Here is a 13,010-nt window from a genome sequence, read left to right as displayed (position 1 = left end):
CTTATTCGTTGAGAGGTACCCTCAGGAGAGAAAGCACTGTCCCGTCTGGAGAAGAAGCCATGTCTACTACCCCCTGATGGGATGGTGGGTGCAGTCCAGCTTACAACCTCAAATGCACAGAATGTCCAGTGGGGGTGACTAAAATAGTAAAGGGGTTGTGGGAACAGACCAGCTGAGAGAACTAGAACCCAGACAAGGGGAAAGCAGAAACTGGGGGGACACAGGGTGTCCAGGTGTCATGGGTGGGTGCAGAACTGCAGAGTCAGGGACTAAGTAGCACCTTCAGAATGGCCAGTCCTCCTTGCTTGTAGCAGGTGCCTGAGGCTCAAGTGGTGAAGGTGGTCCTTCCGAAATTAGCAAAAGGATCATCATCTCATTCAAGCAAAATAACACACTGGGACCTGGGACTTGGGTCACTTACCTCAACATCAGTGGACGCTCTGTTAACTGGCCCCTAAACCAGCCATGAACCTATAATCCATTCTCAGTGACTCAGGGTAAAAGATAAAAGATCCAAGTATTTCAGAGCAGACCAAATATATGTTGAGTGCTAGATATTCAGTGGATTATTAAGGATGGTTGGAAACATTTGGAACTATTACCCTTGGGGCCACCCAACAAGTTGGCCTTTGGGTCATTATGAAATGTCTTTACTCCTAATATTTTTTTTTTAATTTTTATTGATTTTATGATAGTCACAGAGAGAGACAGAGAGACAGAGAGGCAGAGACACAGGCAGAGGGAGAAGCAAGCTCCATGCACCGGGAGCCCGACGTGGGAATCGATCCCGGGTCTCCAGGATCGCGCCCTGGGCCAAAGGCAGGCGCCAAACCGCTGCGCCACCCAGGGATCCCTACTCCTAATACTTATAAACAAAATATCAAACTTCTGCTCTTGGATGCATCACGAGTCTGCATCTCGTCTTACGTGGTGTCACTATGACTCCCCGAAAGATGTCAGAACACGTTAGATTCACAACTCAGCTCCGCCACCTGTTAGGCTGTGTAACCTCCGGTAAGGCTCTTAACTTCTCTGAGCTTCAGGCTCTTCCTGTAAAAATAAGGGTAATAAAACTTAGATCACAAGATTGGAGGCTGTGGTGGTGGGAATGGTTGGTTTTCATAAACTGCTCGTTGAAGTTTGTTAAAAAAAAAAAAGCTGATTCTTAAATTTTGATAAGAAAAAGTCAAGATAGTGTCAGCCAGCTGGATAAGGCCTTGGGTCAGGACAGTCATTTTAGGAGGAAGCTGTGTTTCCAGGTGGTATGTGTGGGAACAGGAATGGAAATAGCAGGAGAGGAAGTGAGGAGTAATAACAACTGGAGCCTCAGACCCCTGCCGGCTCCTCCTCCCTTCCCCCCCCCCCACCCCCCCCCAAGAGAGGTGAAGGCCTTTCTGTTGCCCTGTCCCTGAGCAACAAAGTGTTGAGAAGCCCCTGAGCACCACCCAAGCCTTTAATACCACAGCTCCAGGGCTCTGGCCAGACCCAGGCCCACTGCATCTCCCTTGCTTGCTTCAGAAAGAGAATCTTCCCTCTTGCAAGGGGTTTGGAAGGCAATCCCCTTTCCTTCTTTACCTTCTTGCCTATGGAAGCCTGGATGAATCTTTTTTTTTTTTTTTTAAGATTTTATTTACTCATTCATGAGAGACACACAGAGAGAGGCAGAGACACAGGCAGAGGGAGAAGCAGGCTCCCTGCAGGGAGCCCGACGCAGGACTCGATCCCGGGACCCCGGGATCACGCTCTGAGCCAAAGGCAGACGCTCACCCGCTGAGCCACGCAGGTGCCCCACCTGGATGAGCCTTTAACTCTCACGCTGTGAACCGATGGAGCTAATAGTCTCGCACTCGCACCCAGACGCACCGACAGGGGCCCAGACCAGTCTTCTTTCCCGTCCCTCCTGCCCTCTTTCTTGTTGACCTGGAGCTTCAGAGGCACCTACTGCCGGGTCTACACTCCACCCGGACACTCAGGTCTGCCTCTGGCTTTACTCCTGTCGCTTCCTTCTTCTCTCTCTCGTCGTCTTTCCGCTCGGTGCTCCCTCCCGGCCCTGGTCCTTCAGCGGCTCCGGGGCTCCGAGGGCTTTAATCCTCCTGCCCAGGCCTTTGCCTGGGGAAATAGCGGAAACCATGGCATGCGGCCACCAGGGAGAGTCTGAATTTAACCTGCTGGGGGTGGAGAGGCAGCAAAGGGAGATGATGTCCTCAGAAAATGTCACAAGGCAGAGGTTCTCCTTTGCTGTTTGTCTGACCTCAAGTAAGGCTTTGTTTTATCTGGAAACCAGAGGTTACCTTCAGAGTCTCTTTTATTACCCTGAACTTGGCCTCAGGAAATCTCCAAATTCAGATGGGTGTATTTGAGGTGGGAGCAGGGGAGGGTTATTATATTTTTCCTTACATGTGGTTTCTCTCTCTCTCTCTTTTTAAAGATTTTATTTATTTGTTCATGACAGAAACAGAGAGAGAGGCAGAGACACAGGCAGAGGGAGAAGCAGGCTCCATGCCGGGAGCCGGACGTGGGACTCGACCCTGGGTCTCCAGGATCACACCCCGGGCTGAAGGCCGCGCTAAACCACTGGGCCACCCGGGCTGCCCTGGTTTCTCTCTCTTATTTGGTGTTTGCATCTTCCTCTGAGGAGTGACCAAAATCACAAATCTTCAAGTCTGTTCCATTAAGCGGCTGGGGACAGAAACAGAATCCTGGGAGCTTCCTTCCTGCCAGGCATCAGGGGGCGGCTCGAGCTGCATAGGGCACCCTGGCACACGACATCCTGTGAGCTGGCTGGAACGGCATGTGTGCTTCGGAGCACAGACGTCAGGGCTCCCACTGAGTCTTGGGGCGGAAGCCCAGGCCTTGCTTCCTTATAAATGAAAATTGATTATGTGTGAAAGTGTTTCATTATAAAAATTTCAGATAATGAAGACATTCTGCATATAAAGAAAGATCCCAGGACCCACCCCTAATGACCATTTACATGTCAGTGTGATTTCTTCCAGCCTTTTCTTTACCAATATAGTATAGAAATAATTTTGGGGGAAACACTAAATCACACATGCATGTGCCTGTGTTTTTTAAACCAAAGCATGGTGGGATCCCTGAGTGGCTCAGCGGTTTAGCACCTGCCTTCGGCCCAGGATGTGAATCTGGAGTTCTGGGATCGAGTTCCACATCAGGCTTCCCCCATGGAGCCTGCTTCTCCCTCTGCCTCTCTCTCTCTCTGTCTGTCTCTCATGAATAGATAAATTAAAAAAGAAAAATGCTCTTAAACCAAAGCGTGGAATCATACTATCAATGCCATGTGCAACTTGCTTTTTAAAATTATCATGCATGCTGTAGACATCTAACCAGGTCGAATGCAAAATCACAATGTTGTTTTTACAATTTTTAAAAAAGATTTTATTTATTTATTCATGAGAGACACAGAGAAAGGCAGAGACACAAGCAGAGGGAGAAGCAGGCTCCCTGTGGGGAGCCTGATGCGGGACTTGATCCCAGGACCCCAGGATCACAACCTGAGCCGAAGGCAGGTGCTCAACCACTGAGCCATCCAGGTGCCCCTCCAATGTTTTAATTTTTTCTTAATTTTATTTTTTTTTAATGTTTTGGGGGATTCCTGGGTGGCTCAGCGGTCCCGCATCAGGCTCCCGGCATGGAGCCTGCTTCTCCCTCCTCCTGTGTCTCTGCCTCTCTCTCTCTCTCTGTCTATCATAAATAAATAAATCTTAAAAAAAAAGAAATTGCTAAAAAAAATGTTTTAAAATAGCTCCATAGTATTCTGTTCTACGGATATATCACAGTTTATTTAACTTATGCCCTATTGATAGTTTCTTTCTCTCTCTGTCTTTTTTTTTACTATTATAAATAATGCTAAGATGCAAACACTCACACATATCTATTTATCCAGTTATTTCTTGGAACAAATTCCTGGAAGTGGAACTCCTGGGCTCACCACCACTCTCTGGGCCATCCCTCTACCTCATCCCTTCCCATCATCTGTTTTCACAAATTTCACAATCCCTTTTGGAGCACTTTGTGTTTGCATTTATTTCCCAATGAATTCAGGGGCCTATTATATTGAGAGTAAAACAAAGGACAAAGAGAAGCAAATGTTTCTTTCCTCCCTTGTCTGTATTTCAACACTTGTCTTCCTGAAGACCCTGTAGACGCTGTCACGCAGCTGGGACTTAATTACCTATGCTCGGAGTGGAGGAGGCTGTGGGTCGCACATAGGCCATCAGGCTCTCTGACACTGGGCTTCTTTTCCCCAACATAACCCTCCCCCTGCAACACGCACAGTGCTTTCCAGGACCTGTGATGTGATTTGCTTGTGCAACATTGTGATCTGAACTTTTTTTTTTTTTTAAGATTTTATTTATTTTAGAGAGAGAGAGAGAGAGAAAACAAGAGGAGGGTGGAGGGGGCAGAGGAAGAGGGAGAAGCAGACTCCCGGCTGAGCTGGGACCCTACTTGGAGCTCCCATCCCAGGACCCTGGGATCATGACGTGAGCTAAAGGCAGACACTTAACTGACTGAGCCACCCAGGTGCCCCCTCTGATCTGAATTTTCTTCAAAGTCCAGGAACAAAGAAACACCAGGTGTGGATCAACTTTTCTGATTTCCCAATTGTGAGTCAGGTGAACTCTCTGGCCTTGTCCTCCTCACCGTTCTGGTGGTCATTGTTCTGTCCCATGTCTTCAAACCTGTGGTGGGGAGACCTGAAAATTTGGGGCAGGACATGGTGGATGGGGGAAGGGTGGGAGGCACATTTGCGATCAGGGGAAGACCAGCCAGACCTTTTCCCTCTTGTTCCTGCTTCTCCTATCTACTTTCAACCTGATTTGGGGGGGGCGTTGGGGGTGTCAAGCCAGAGAGAGCACAGAGGGAAAAAGTCTTTTGATTTGATCCATTTTGCGGGTCTCTACCTCTGGTGTCTATCCCTCTGTAGGAACCCCAGTGATAACAGCTGTTATCCAGCCCACACTGTCAGCTGCTGAGCAGTCTGAGCAGCTGAGGCTGGGTGAGGGCCACACCTGTGTTTCTGGTGTCAGGAGGGAGTGAGGCAGAGGGGAGGAAGGGGGCAGGGAGAAAGGGGTGGCGGGCTAGGGGGTGAAGCTCCGCTCTGCTATTCCAAACCTCAAGAGTCAATATGGTCTTCACTAATTAAGCCGTGAATAAAAACCAAAGTGAGAAATAGGGATTGCTAATTATCAGATGCTAATCCAAGACCCATTTAGTCTTTTAGCATATCATAGTCCCAAGGCCCAAAGAGCATAACTAGAGAGATGTAGAATGTGTTTTCAAACGAAATGGAGTACGTTTGGTGCTTTATTAGTTAAAGACTCTGCTGGGCTTGATTGGATTTTGTCTAATAGTTTCTGCTCCCCACCCACCAACAGCTCCATGAGAGTCTGAGGCCTTTTCATTTTCATGCTTCTTGTCCTGAGTGGAATGCTATGCTGCGTGTCTGACCATCTTAGAACTCTGGCCCTGCCCTATGAGTCTGAGGGAACCCCGTGTGTATGAGTGTGTGTGCATGTGTGTGCGTGTGCACCCTTCTCTCTCTCTGTCTCATCAACCCCTTGTAAATTCCAAGGAAGCAGTCTGGCACTTTAACCTACCACAGGCCAGTTTTTTAATGTCACTTTTTAGAAGTTCTAGAAGCTTCTGAGTCTGTTTCATAATGCCTGCATCTTTTTCGTAATGCCTAACACTGAAGGAAGCTGAAGTCTTCCTTTCTAAGCCTGCATTTTATACCTGGAAGGCTTTTCCTATGCTCTTGCCCTTGATACTCACCAAGAAAGCTTCGAGGGACTTTTAGAATTGGTTCAACTGTGTGCTTTAGGTCTCCTGGTAAGTGACTTACAAGGAAACAGGATTTAACAAACACAAGGAAAGTGTTTTACAAACAATTTGCCAGATGGCTCTTCTCTGCTTGTCATATTAGCTTGGTTTTGTGACTTATGAGTAAATTTCCCTGTACAATTCCCACCGGAGCTACAGAGTTAGCGAGAGTGTGTCAGAGGAATAGCTAAATAAATCCTAGGCAAAGGGGAGTTTTCAATCATAAAACTTCTTGGTGACTTTAATCACATGGAGGAACCTCACAGGGCTTTGAAGGATAGCATTTATGAAATAGCCCACAAAGCCTGTGTAGGAGGCAGGACTGACTTGCCACCACAAAACCGAAAGGAATCCAATTTGAACACAACTTGTGGTTAAATCTCTCTCCTTGACTTGGAATAATTGTACTTTTTTCAACATTGGGATTAGATGTACCAAAATAGTATGTATGACACTGGCTCTTCTCGGGCTGCATGGATCACAACCAGAAATAGGAAAATGCCAAACGTTTCTCAAGACTAAATATTTTCTTCATTTTCCATACAGAAAGGTTGGGAATGGCTTTTCTGCTTGTTTAAGGCAGATGGGTTTTAATGGCTACTATCATCTGATGAAGAAAAATGGAGAGAATGTCATGGGGCTAATACTTTTCCTCTTGGGTTCCTCTTCGGAATGTCTTCCCAACTGGGTTCTTTATGCCTCATCCTCTTCATATTCTTCTATTTCCACCTTCCATATAACATTTGTATCTTATTTCCCCTAATAATTTTAAACTCTTTGAGGGCAGGGTTTAGAGTTGATTTCTTTCTACAGAGCCTGCATAACTTGGCATAGGAGTGAGAATGCAATACTCTGAGCCAAATTCAGCATTTACCTATATAACAAAATTTCCATAGAATCAAAAGCAAAGAGAAAAAAAGCTCACGAGAGAATGAATTATAAATAAGAATACTAATTTATGGGGCGCCTGGGTGGCTCAGTTGATTAAGCATCTGGTTTCAGCCCCGGTTGGTCGTGGTCTCTGATCGAGCATGGAAAGCCTGGGTCAGGTTCCCCACTCACTGGGGAGTCTGCTTCTCCTTTCCTTCTCCCTCTGCCCCTCCCCCCACTCATGCAGATTCTCTCTCTAAAAGAAATAAATAAATCTTAAAAAAAATAAGAATACCAGTTCATGATAAGGGATTATGCTGATGAAGGTCGGCAACTATTTCTGGTTCTTCCCACTTCAGGTCACATTTTCAGATTGTAATTCCTTGCCCCACTTGTGGTTAGGTGAAGCCATGTGACTGGTTCTGGACATGCAGTAGTGAATAAAAATGATATGCGTCACTTCTGGGCTAGAGCTGTGACCAACCATGCCGATTTGCCTGAGACTAAGAGGTTTCCCAGGATGTGGGGCTTACAGTGGTAAACCTGGACAGTCTCTGGAAAACCGGGCCAGTTGTCACTTTCAATGGAGCATTTAATTGCTAGTTCAAGACCCTCCACAGTCATCTTTTTTTCCCTGTGGCAGTGACTGACAGCATTTATCTAGGAAGTTCTCCATCTGTTTGGATCCTTGACTCACACAATGAGCAGAACCCCCTGTAAGCCCATGATGGGCACGTGAGTGATAACAATAAGTAAAACATTGTTCTTATACAGCACTTAGATTGGGGAGTTTCTGGTCTTGCAGCATAACCTGGCTTAAACTTACTGATACATGGATACAAACAACAGTTGAGTTCATATGTGCTTCTTTTTTTTCCTTCTAAATTAGCAAATTTTCTCTCATCCTCATTTCAGGGCAGTGATTTTATTCATTAGTTTAACGAATACTTGTTAATGCCCATTCAGTGTTAAACTAATAATTTTATTAGTTTAAAAATACTTAAAAATACACAAATACTTGTGTCTGCAAGGCACAAACAAAGCAGACAAGGTCCCCAACCTACTGGAATGTATATTTCTATTAATTGGGTCAGGGCTAGCTATAATAATAAAGATGTAGTGATAGTTCAGTGGTTAAAGAAGATAGAAGTTTATTTTTCTCTCACAAATAGTCCAAAGGAACATTCCAGTCTGGCAGACAGCTCTCCTCTACATAAACTAGCAAGGACCAAGTTTCCTTCCTCTAGTCCTTTGTACCATCAACCAGGGTCTTACAATTGCTACAAGGGTGAAGCTTGGATGGTGGGCAGGTTTGCTGGAAGGAAGGAACAAAAGAATACAGAAGAGACACAGCCACTTTTTCAGGCTCAAACCTAGCAGTGACACATACCATTTCCATTCACATTCATTTGATGGAGAACTCAGTCATGGAGAGCTCCTGACTGCAAAGGAGTCTGGGAAATATGGTCGGCTATGTGCCCAGAAATAAGGATGAAATGGATTTTGGTGGGCAGATAGCGGCCTCAATTATAACATTCTAATTGGAGATATAAGAATGTATTACTTCTTTGCACACAAACCTCTTCTCATCACTGTGTCTTCCTGCCACTGGATGAGGATAAAAAGAGGAAAAAAAGGCATCATCTCTACCCTAAGGATTTTACCTCCAAGTAGAAGAAATACTCTCTATGTATGACGGGCACATAGCTATATTTTAGGACAGTGTTATCCATGGTGACAATGGTGCAAGTACAAAATACACAGGCAGTTCAAAGGACAAAGGGTGATAATATGCTGCCATGTCCCCGAGAGATAATAATAGCCTGGGCTCCCCTCTGTGCAGTATCAACTCTTCTATTGATATTTATGCCTCGCAACATCCTCTATGGAATGTCAATCAACTCACCTCTATTTTATCTCTTCTAAAAAATGAATCTTCCTTATTGTCCCTCATGGAACATTTAATGCCTTTATAATGGCATTCGTAGAGTGAATATATAATTTATTGCCCAAGCAAGGATGGGTAAAGGAGGTTTCCCTAAACTGGCATAATCTGTGATGATGTCAGGCCAACTGGGATGTATGGCTGCCCTATATCCATTAATTCCCCTCTCCCGACAGCTCGCATCCCCAGTCAAGAAGTCCTCCTCTTCTCTATCCACCTGCTTTGCCTTCTCAGCAACTGTCCTCCAGGTGCCTGACACCTTGCATAGATTCTTCTCAATTTAGATAAAAAAAAAATACTATTTACTAGACCCAGATGTCTTGGGTCTGGGGTTTGTATTCTCCTTTTTTCTTCATTTCCTCAATGTTGAGATATTGGGGGTAGAATTACTTTTGGTCCAGTAGCCCTTGTTTTATTCAATGTGGTGGTACCTTGTATTAACAGCTTAAGTTACTTCAATTTACTTTCCCTCCTCAGAATAAACAGGGTACTGCCTCCTTTTAGGAAAATCTATCACACAAATGCAAGGCATCCTATTTATTAATTTTTTAAAGGTTATTGTTACTTGGTAGGGGTGGGGTGGGAATGGAATGGTAAGAGGGGAGGGGGGAAAAGGGGAAAAGCCGTGGGAGTACAGTACGTGTTCTCATAGTCTCCTTTTAGGAACACACTGGAGGAATTTACAGAACATATCAAGCAAGTTGGATTTAAGCCAATCTACATGGCTCTATCTTTATTTTGGTGGGAAAGTGTTCGTTTCGAACACAAGTGCCTTATATGCTGACATTTCTCACTGCTGTGGGATATAAGAAATGTGCCTAGTTTGTGATGTAAAAAAAATTCCAAATTCTGTGACCTTGGGCCCTTTCACACAATGATCTAGAAAAGAGTGGTTGGGCACTCTCGAGTCCTCTGAAGTCACTTGCTGGGTCCTTGAGCAACTGGGATATTCTCTTCTTGTCTGGGGAGCTGGAAGTAGATGTGGGTGGAATCTCCATTTTTCACATGGGACCAAGAGGATTTTGAAAACTCCTTGCAAAGCTTCCCAGACCATTTGAGACTAGAAAACAAACAACACATTTTAAGACATCTTTTTATTGTTCGGAGTTTTCTTAAAGATAGCTCACCTGTGATCTAGGTTGAATCCTAAATGATAAAATCCATTCCTTTTGGACAATGTGTTGTTTGCTCATTCATATGAGGTGGGTCGTGGGGGTGGCAAGGATGGAACTAGATGGAGCCCATGACAGCAGTTGTTAATTTTCTGGCTCCTGAAAAGTCAAGAGCTCTAGAATTTGGAAAAATAGAATATAAGAATTTGGCTAACTATGGCTAACCATGTCTGAAATAAAAAGAAAACTTAACTGGCTCTCAGTTATTGCTACGAAATCATACTAAAGCTGGTGGAGACATTTGAAATTCATAGATATTTTAAAAGCCAATTTCACTCAACCCTTTGAATCTAATAAAGTGAACCAGACACAAGGAATTAAATGGATTTTTTTCTCTATTCCCAACGGATGAGAACAAGTGTCAAAGACTGGCAACAGCAGAAAGGGACAGGAAACTATGAGCAATGTTGACTCACCTACGAGCCAGGCACTCTCCTTTCCACAGTATGTGAACAATGGTAACAGATAATGTTGACTCAGTGTGCACCATGCCTCCTGCGTCGGGCTAACTTTTTAATACCTTTTCATCTAACTCTCATAAAAACCTCCATTGAAGAAGGTATTATTATCCTGATTTCATAGATGAGGAAATAGAGACTTAAGAGAATAAAAATGTAGCCTGAAGTCCCAATTAAATAATTGGCAGCACCAGTAATGGGATTCTAGTCTGGTTGGCTCCACAGCCCTGCTTTTAATTGCAATACTCTGTCACAATGCCATGTGAAGGAAAGTGGGCCTAATGTGCTCATGGTGTGAATAAGTTGAGTACATATTGAGGCACCGTACCTCTAAATAGTGTTCAACACTATACCTTCCAACCTTCTCTTTGTGGCATCTTGGGATTTATTTCACTTTATTGTAGCCCTCCAAAGGGAGTTTAACTTAAGGAATAAAATAAAGTAAACACATGGAATTTTATTTCTTCGAAGGGAGTGTTGGGTGGATGGCAAAGGGGTGGCAAAGGGGTGTCACTGACCTTACAGGGTCAGAACGTTTCTATCATCAGATAATCCACCTCTTTTCTGGAAAAGCTCAACCTAGTCCATCCAGATTAGGAAAAACCCAGATATTTTCTGAAGGGATCCTAGAGAACCTTCCCCACATTTGCAGGAATCAGATATTTGATGATCCCAAGAGAGAGAGAAAAAAAATGCCTTATTTGTTGAAAGACTTTAAGTGGAAAATATTCAAACATCAAGCTATGGGTTTGGGTTTGGCAGATTTTTTTAAAAGGGATTTCTCCCTCTGGGCCAATTCTACACTGTGGTTTTGTCAGATATGACCAAAAAGTGGTCTTGTATCTTAAATCTACTTCCTCTAGGCAGGGAAAGTACTCGAGGTAGTTAATTCTGATTGTGGGAATCAGTGTAATTTTATTTAAAAAATATTTTTTCATTATCTTCTACATCTGGTATGTGTTACCTGTACAATGATCAAAATAGAAATATTAAAGGTTTACATATTCTTGAGTCTCAAAACTATAACCTCTTTACCCCACCATGTATTGGAAGTGGGGTATGTATGTGTGTGTGTCTGATTGTGAGACCTCTTACTGTGACTTTCATCTAGAAGTGCTTCATTTGCTGATAGGTTCAATTCCCTGTAACATTATACTCATTACTTTTCAGATAGGAACCACCATTTCTTTAAACCCATTAGTTAAGAAGCTTTCTGTTTTCTATGTATTTTATTGATGTATAGCTTAAATAGGTAATATACCCACCTCATTCAACATTAAGAAGGTGCAAGAAGTTCCCTCCCGGAAGCAAACAAAGTTATGTTTCTGTGGATTTTTCCAGAGATCTTTTTTTGTTTATATAAGCAAAAACACATGTGCATATGCACATGCACACAGACAAGCGTTTACTGCCTCTGTTCGGCGTCATTTGTTTTGGGCTGAATTTACAACAAAACAAAAACTGGAAATAAAGTGTGTTTTTGGTTGCTCTGCTCTGGACTGACCTACCTCCCCTGTACTTTTTCTTCTTTGGGATTGAGATTCAGACTCTAATCTGTCTTCCCTCTTCTAGCTGAGCGAGAAAGTGCCACTTCTATCTATCTCTGATCCCAAGCACCTGTTTCTTCTTGCCTTAAAAAAAAATTTACTATCAGATAATAGAATGGCACTTTCAAGCAAGAAGCAAAAAGGAGAAGAAATGGGGAGAAAAGAAGAGAAGAGAGGAGAAAAGAGGAGAGGAGAGAAGGGGGTTGCAGCAGGCCACTACTGCCTCTGGAAAGCTATGCCCAAGCACCTCCAAGCTGTGCTCTGTCCAGCTCCCAGACTGTGGACAGCAAGTGTCTGTCAAAGGGATGACATTGTGGCCTCTGACAGTGCAATGCCCCCGTCACTCCTACATCTGTTGAGATTCACCAAGAATCCCTCCTTCGCACCCCTGGCCCACTGCCCAACACACCCCTGATACCTGTGCACCTGTGAACAGTCTCTTCATTTCGCACTGTGGAGAGGTGGTTGGTCACAGTGAAAAGGAATCTGAAGTGACAAATGGTTGCTGAGCTTTAGGCCAGTTATTAATTTGCACTATTATTAGTGGCGGCAGGAATCAAAAGCTTATCGCTTTTTTCCCCAAAACGTAATTTAGCCTCCTCTCCCACTGTATTTCAGTTTTAGTCAGAATTAAATGCTGCTCCTCCTACCAGGTTTCCAAGCACGCTGAATCACAGACTTCTGGAGGAGAAAGGGACGCTGGCGACAATGTGGTCTGGTCTTCAGTGGCCCAGCCCCCGCCTCTCTCATTGATCTGATTGGAGACGTTGGTGCTTCAATACCACTATCAGGAAATGCACTTTGTTTTCCTGAAAGAAAAAGTCCCCTGGACAAGGTCATCTCTTTCTGATGGTGTTTGTCAGAAAGCTTCAAATATGGTGACTCATAGTCACAGGCCGAGATAAACCTACTCGCTATCATTTATTAAAAACTGAGCTCCCACCACCTGGGTAGGCTGACTGCCTCCTGTAAATCACATCTCTGGAGCTGAGCAGGATGAAATCATTTTTTAATGACACAGTCTCTAGATAGCCCAGGCTTGCTTTTGTTGTGGTTTTGTCTCTTTTGGTTCACGACAGGACCTTTGCTCATATTTTAACCCTCAAATGAGGTACAGAACCATTGGCTAGTGAGAAAAATTTGCATTTCTTCCCTTTCCTGCCAGAAATGGCCTGGG

General features: G+C 44.1%; 1 long non-coding RNA gene across 1 annotated transcript; it reads right to left on the bottom strand.

Moving 5' to 3' along the window:
• Positions 1-9,357: 9,357 nt before the first annotated feature.
• Positions 9,358-12,785, bottom strand: LOC125752618 (uncharacterized). Its single transcript, XR_007402573.1, has 2 exons — positions 12,252-12,785; positions 9,358-9,716 (listed from the first exon to the last, which is right to left on the bottom strand). It is a non-coding gene; the product is annotated as an uncharacterized LOC125752618 (long non-coding RNA).
• Positions 12,786-13,010: the final 225 nt, after the last annotated feature.

The sequence above is a fragment of the Canis lupus genome, chromosome 16 (genome assembly GCF_003254725.2).
Source record: "Canis lupus dingo isolate Sandy chromosome 16, ASM325472v2, whole genome shotgun sequence".
Classification (NCBI taxonomy): Eukaryota; Metazoa; Chordata; class Mammalia; order Carnivora; family Canidae; genus Canis; species Canis lupus.
Note: the sequence above shows the minus strand (reverse complement) of the source record. Positions and strands in the feature narration are given on the sequence as shown.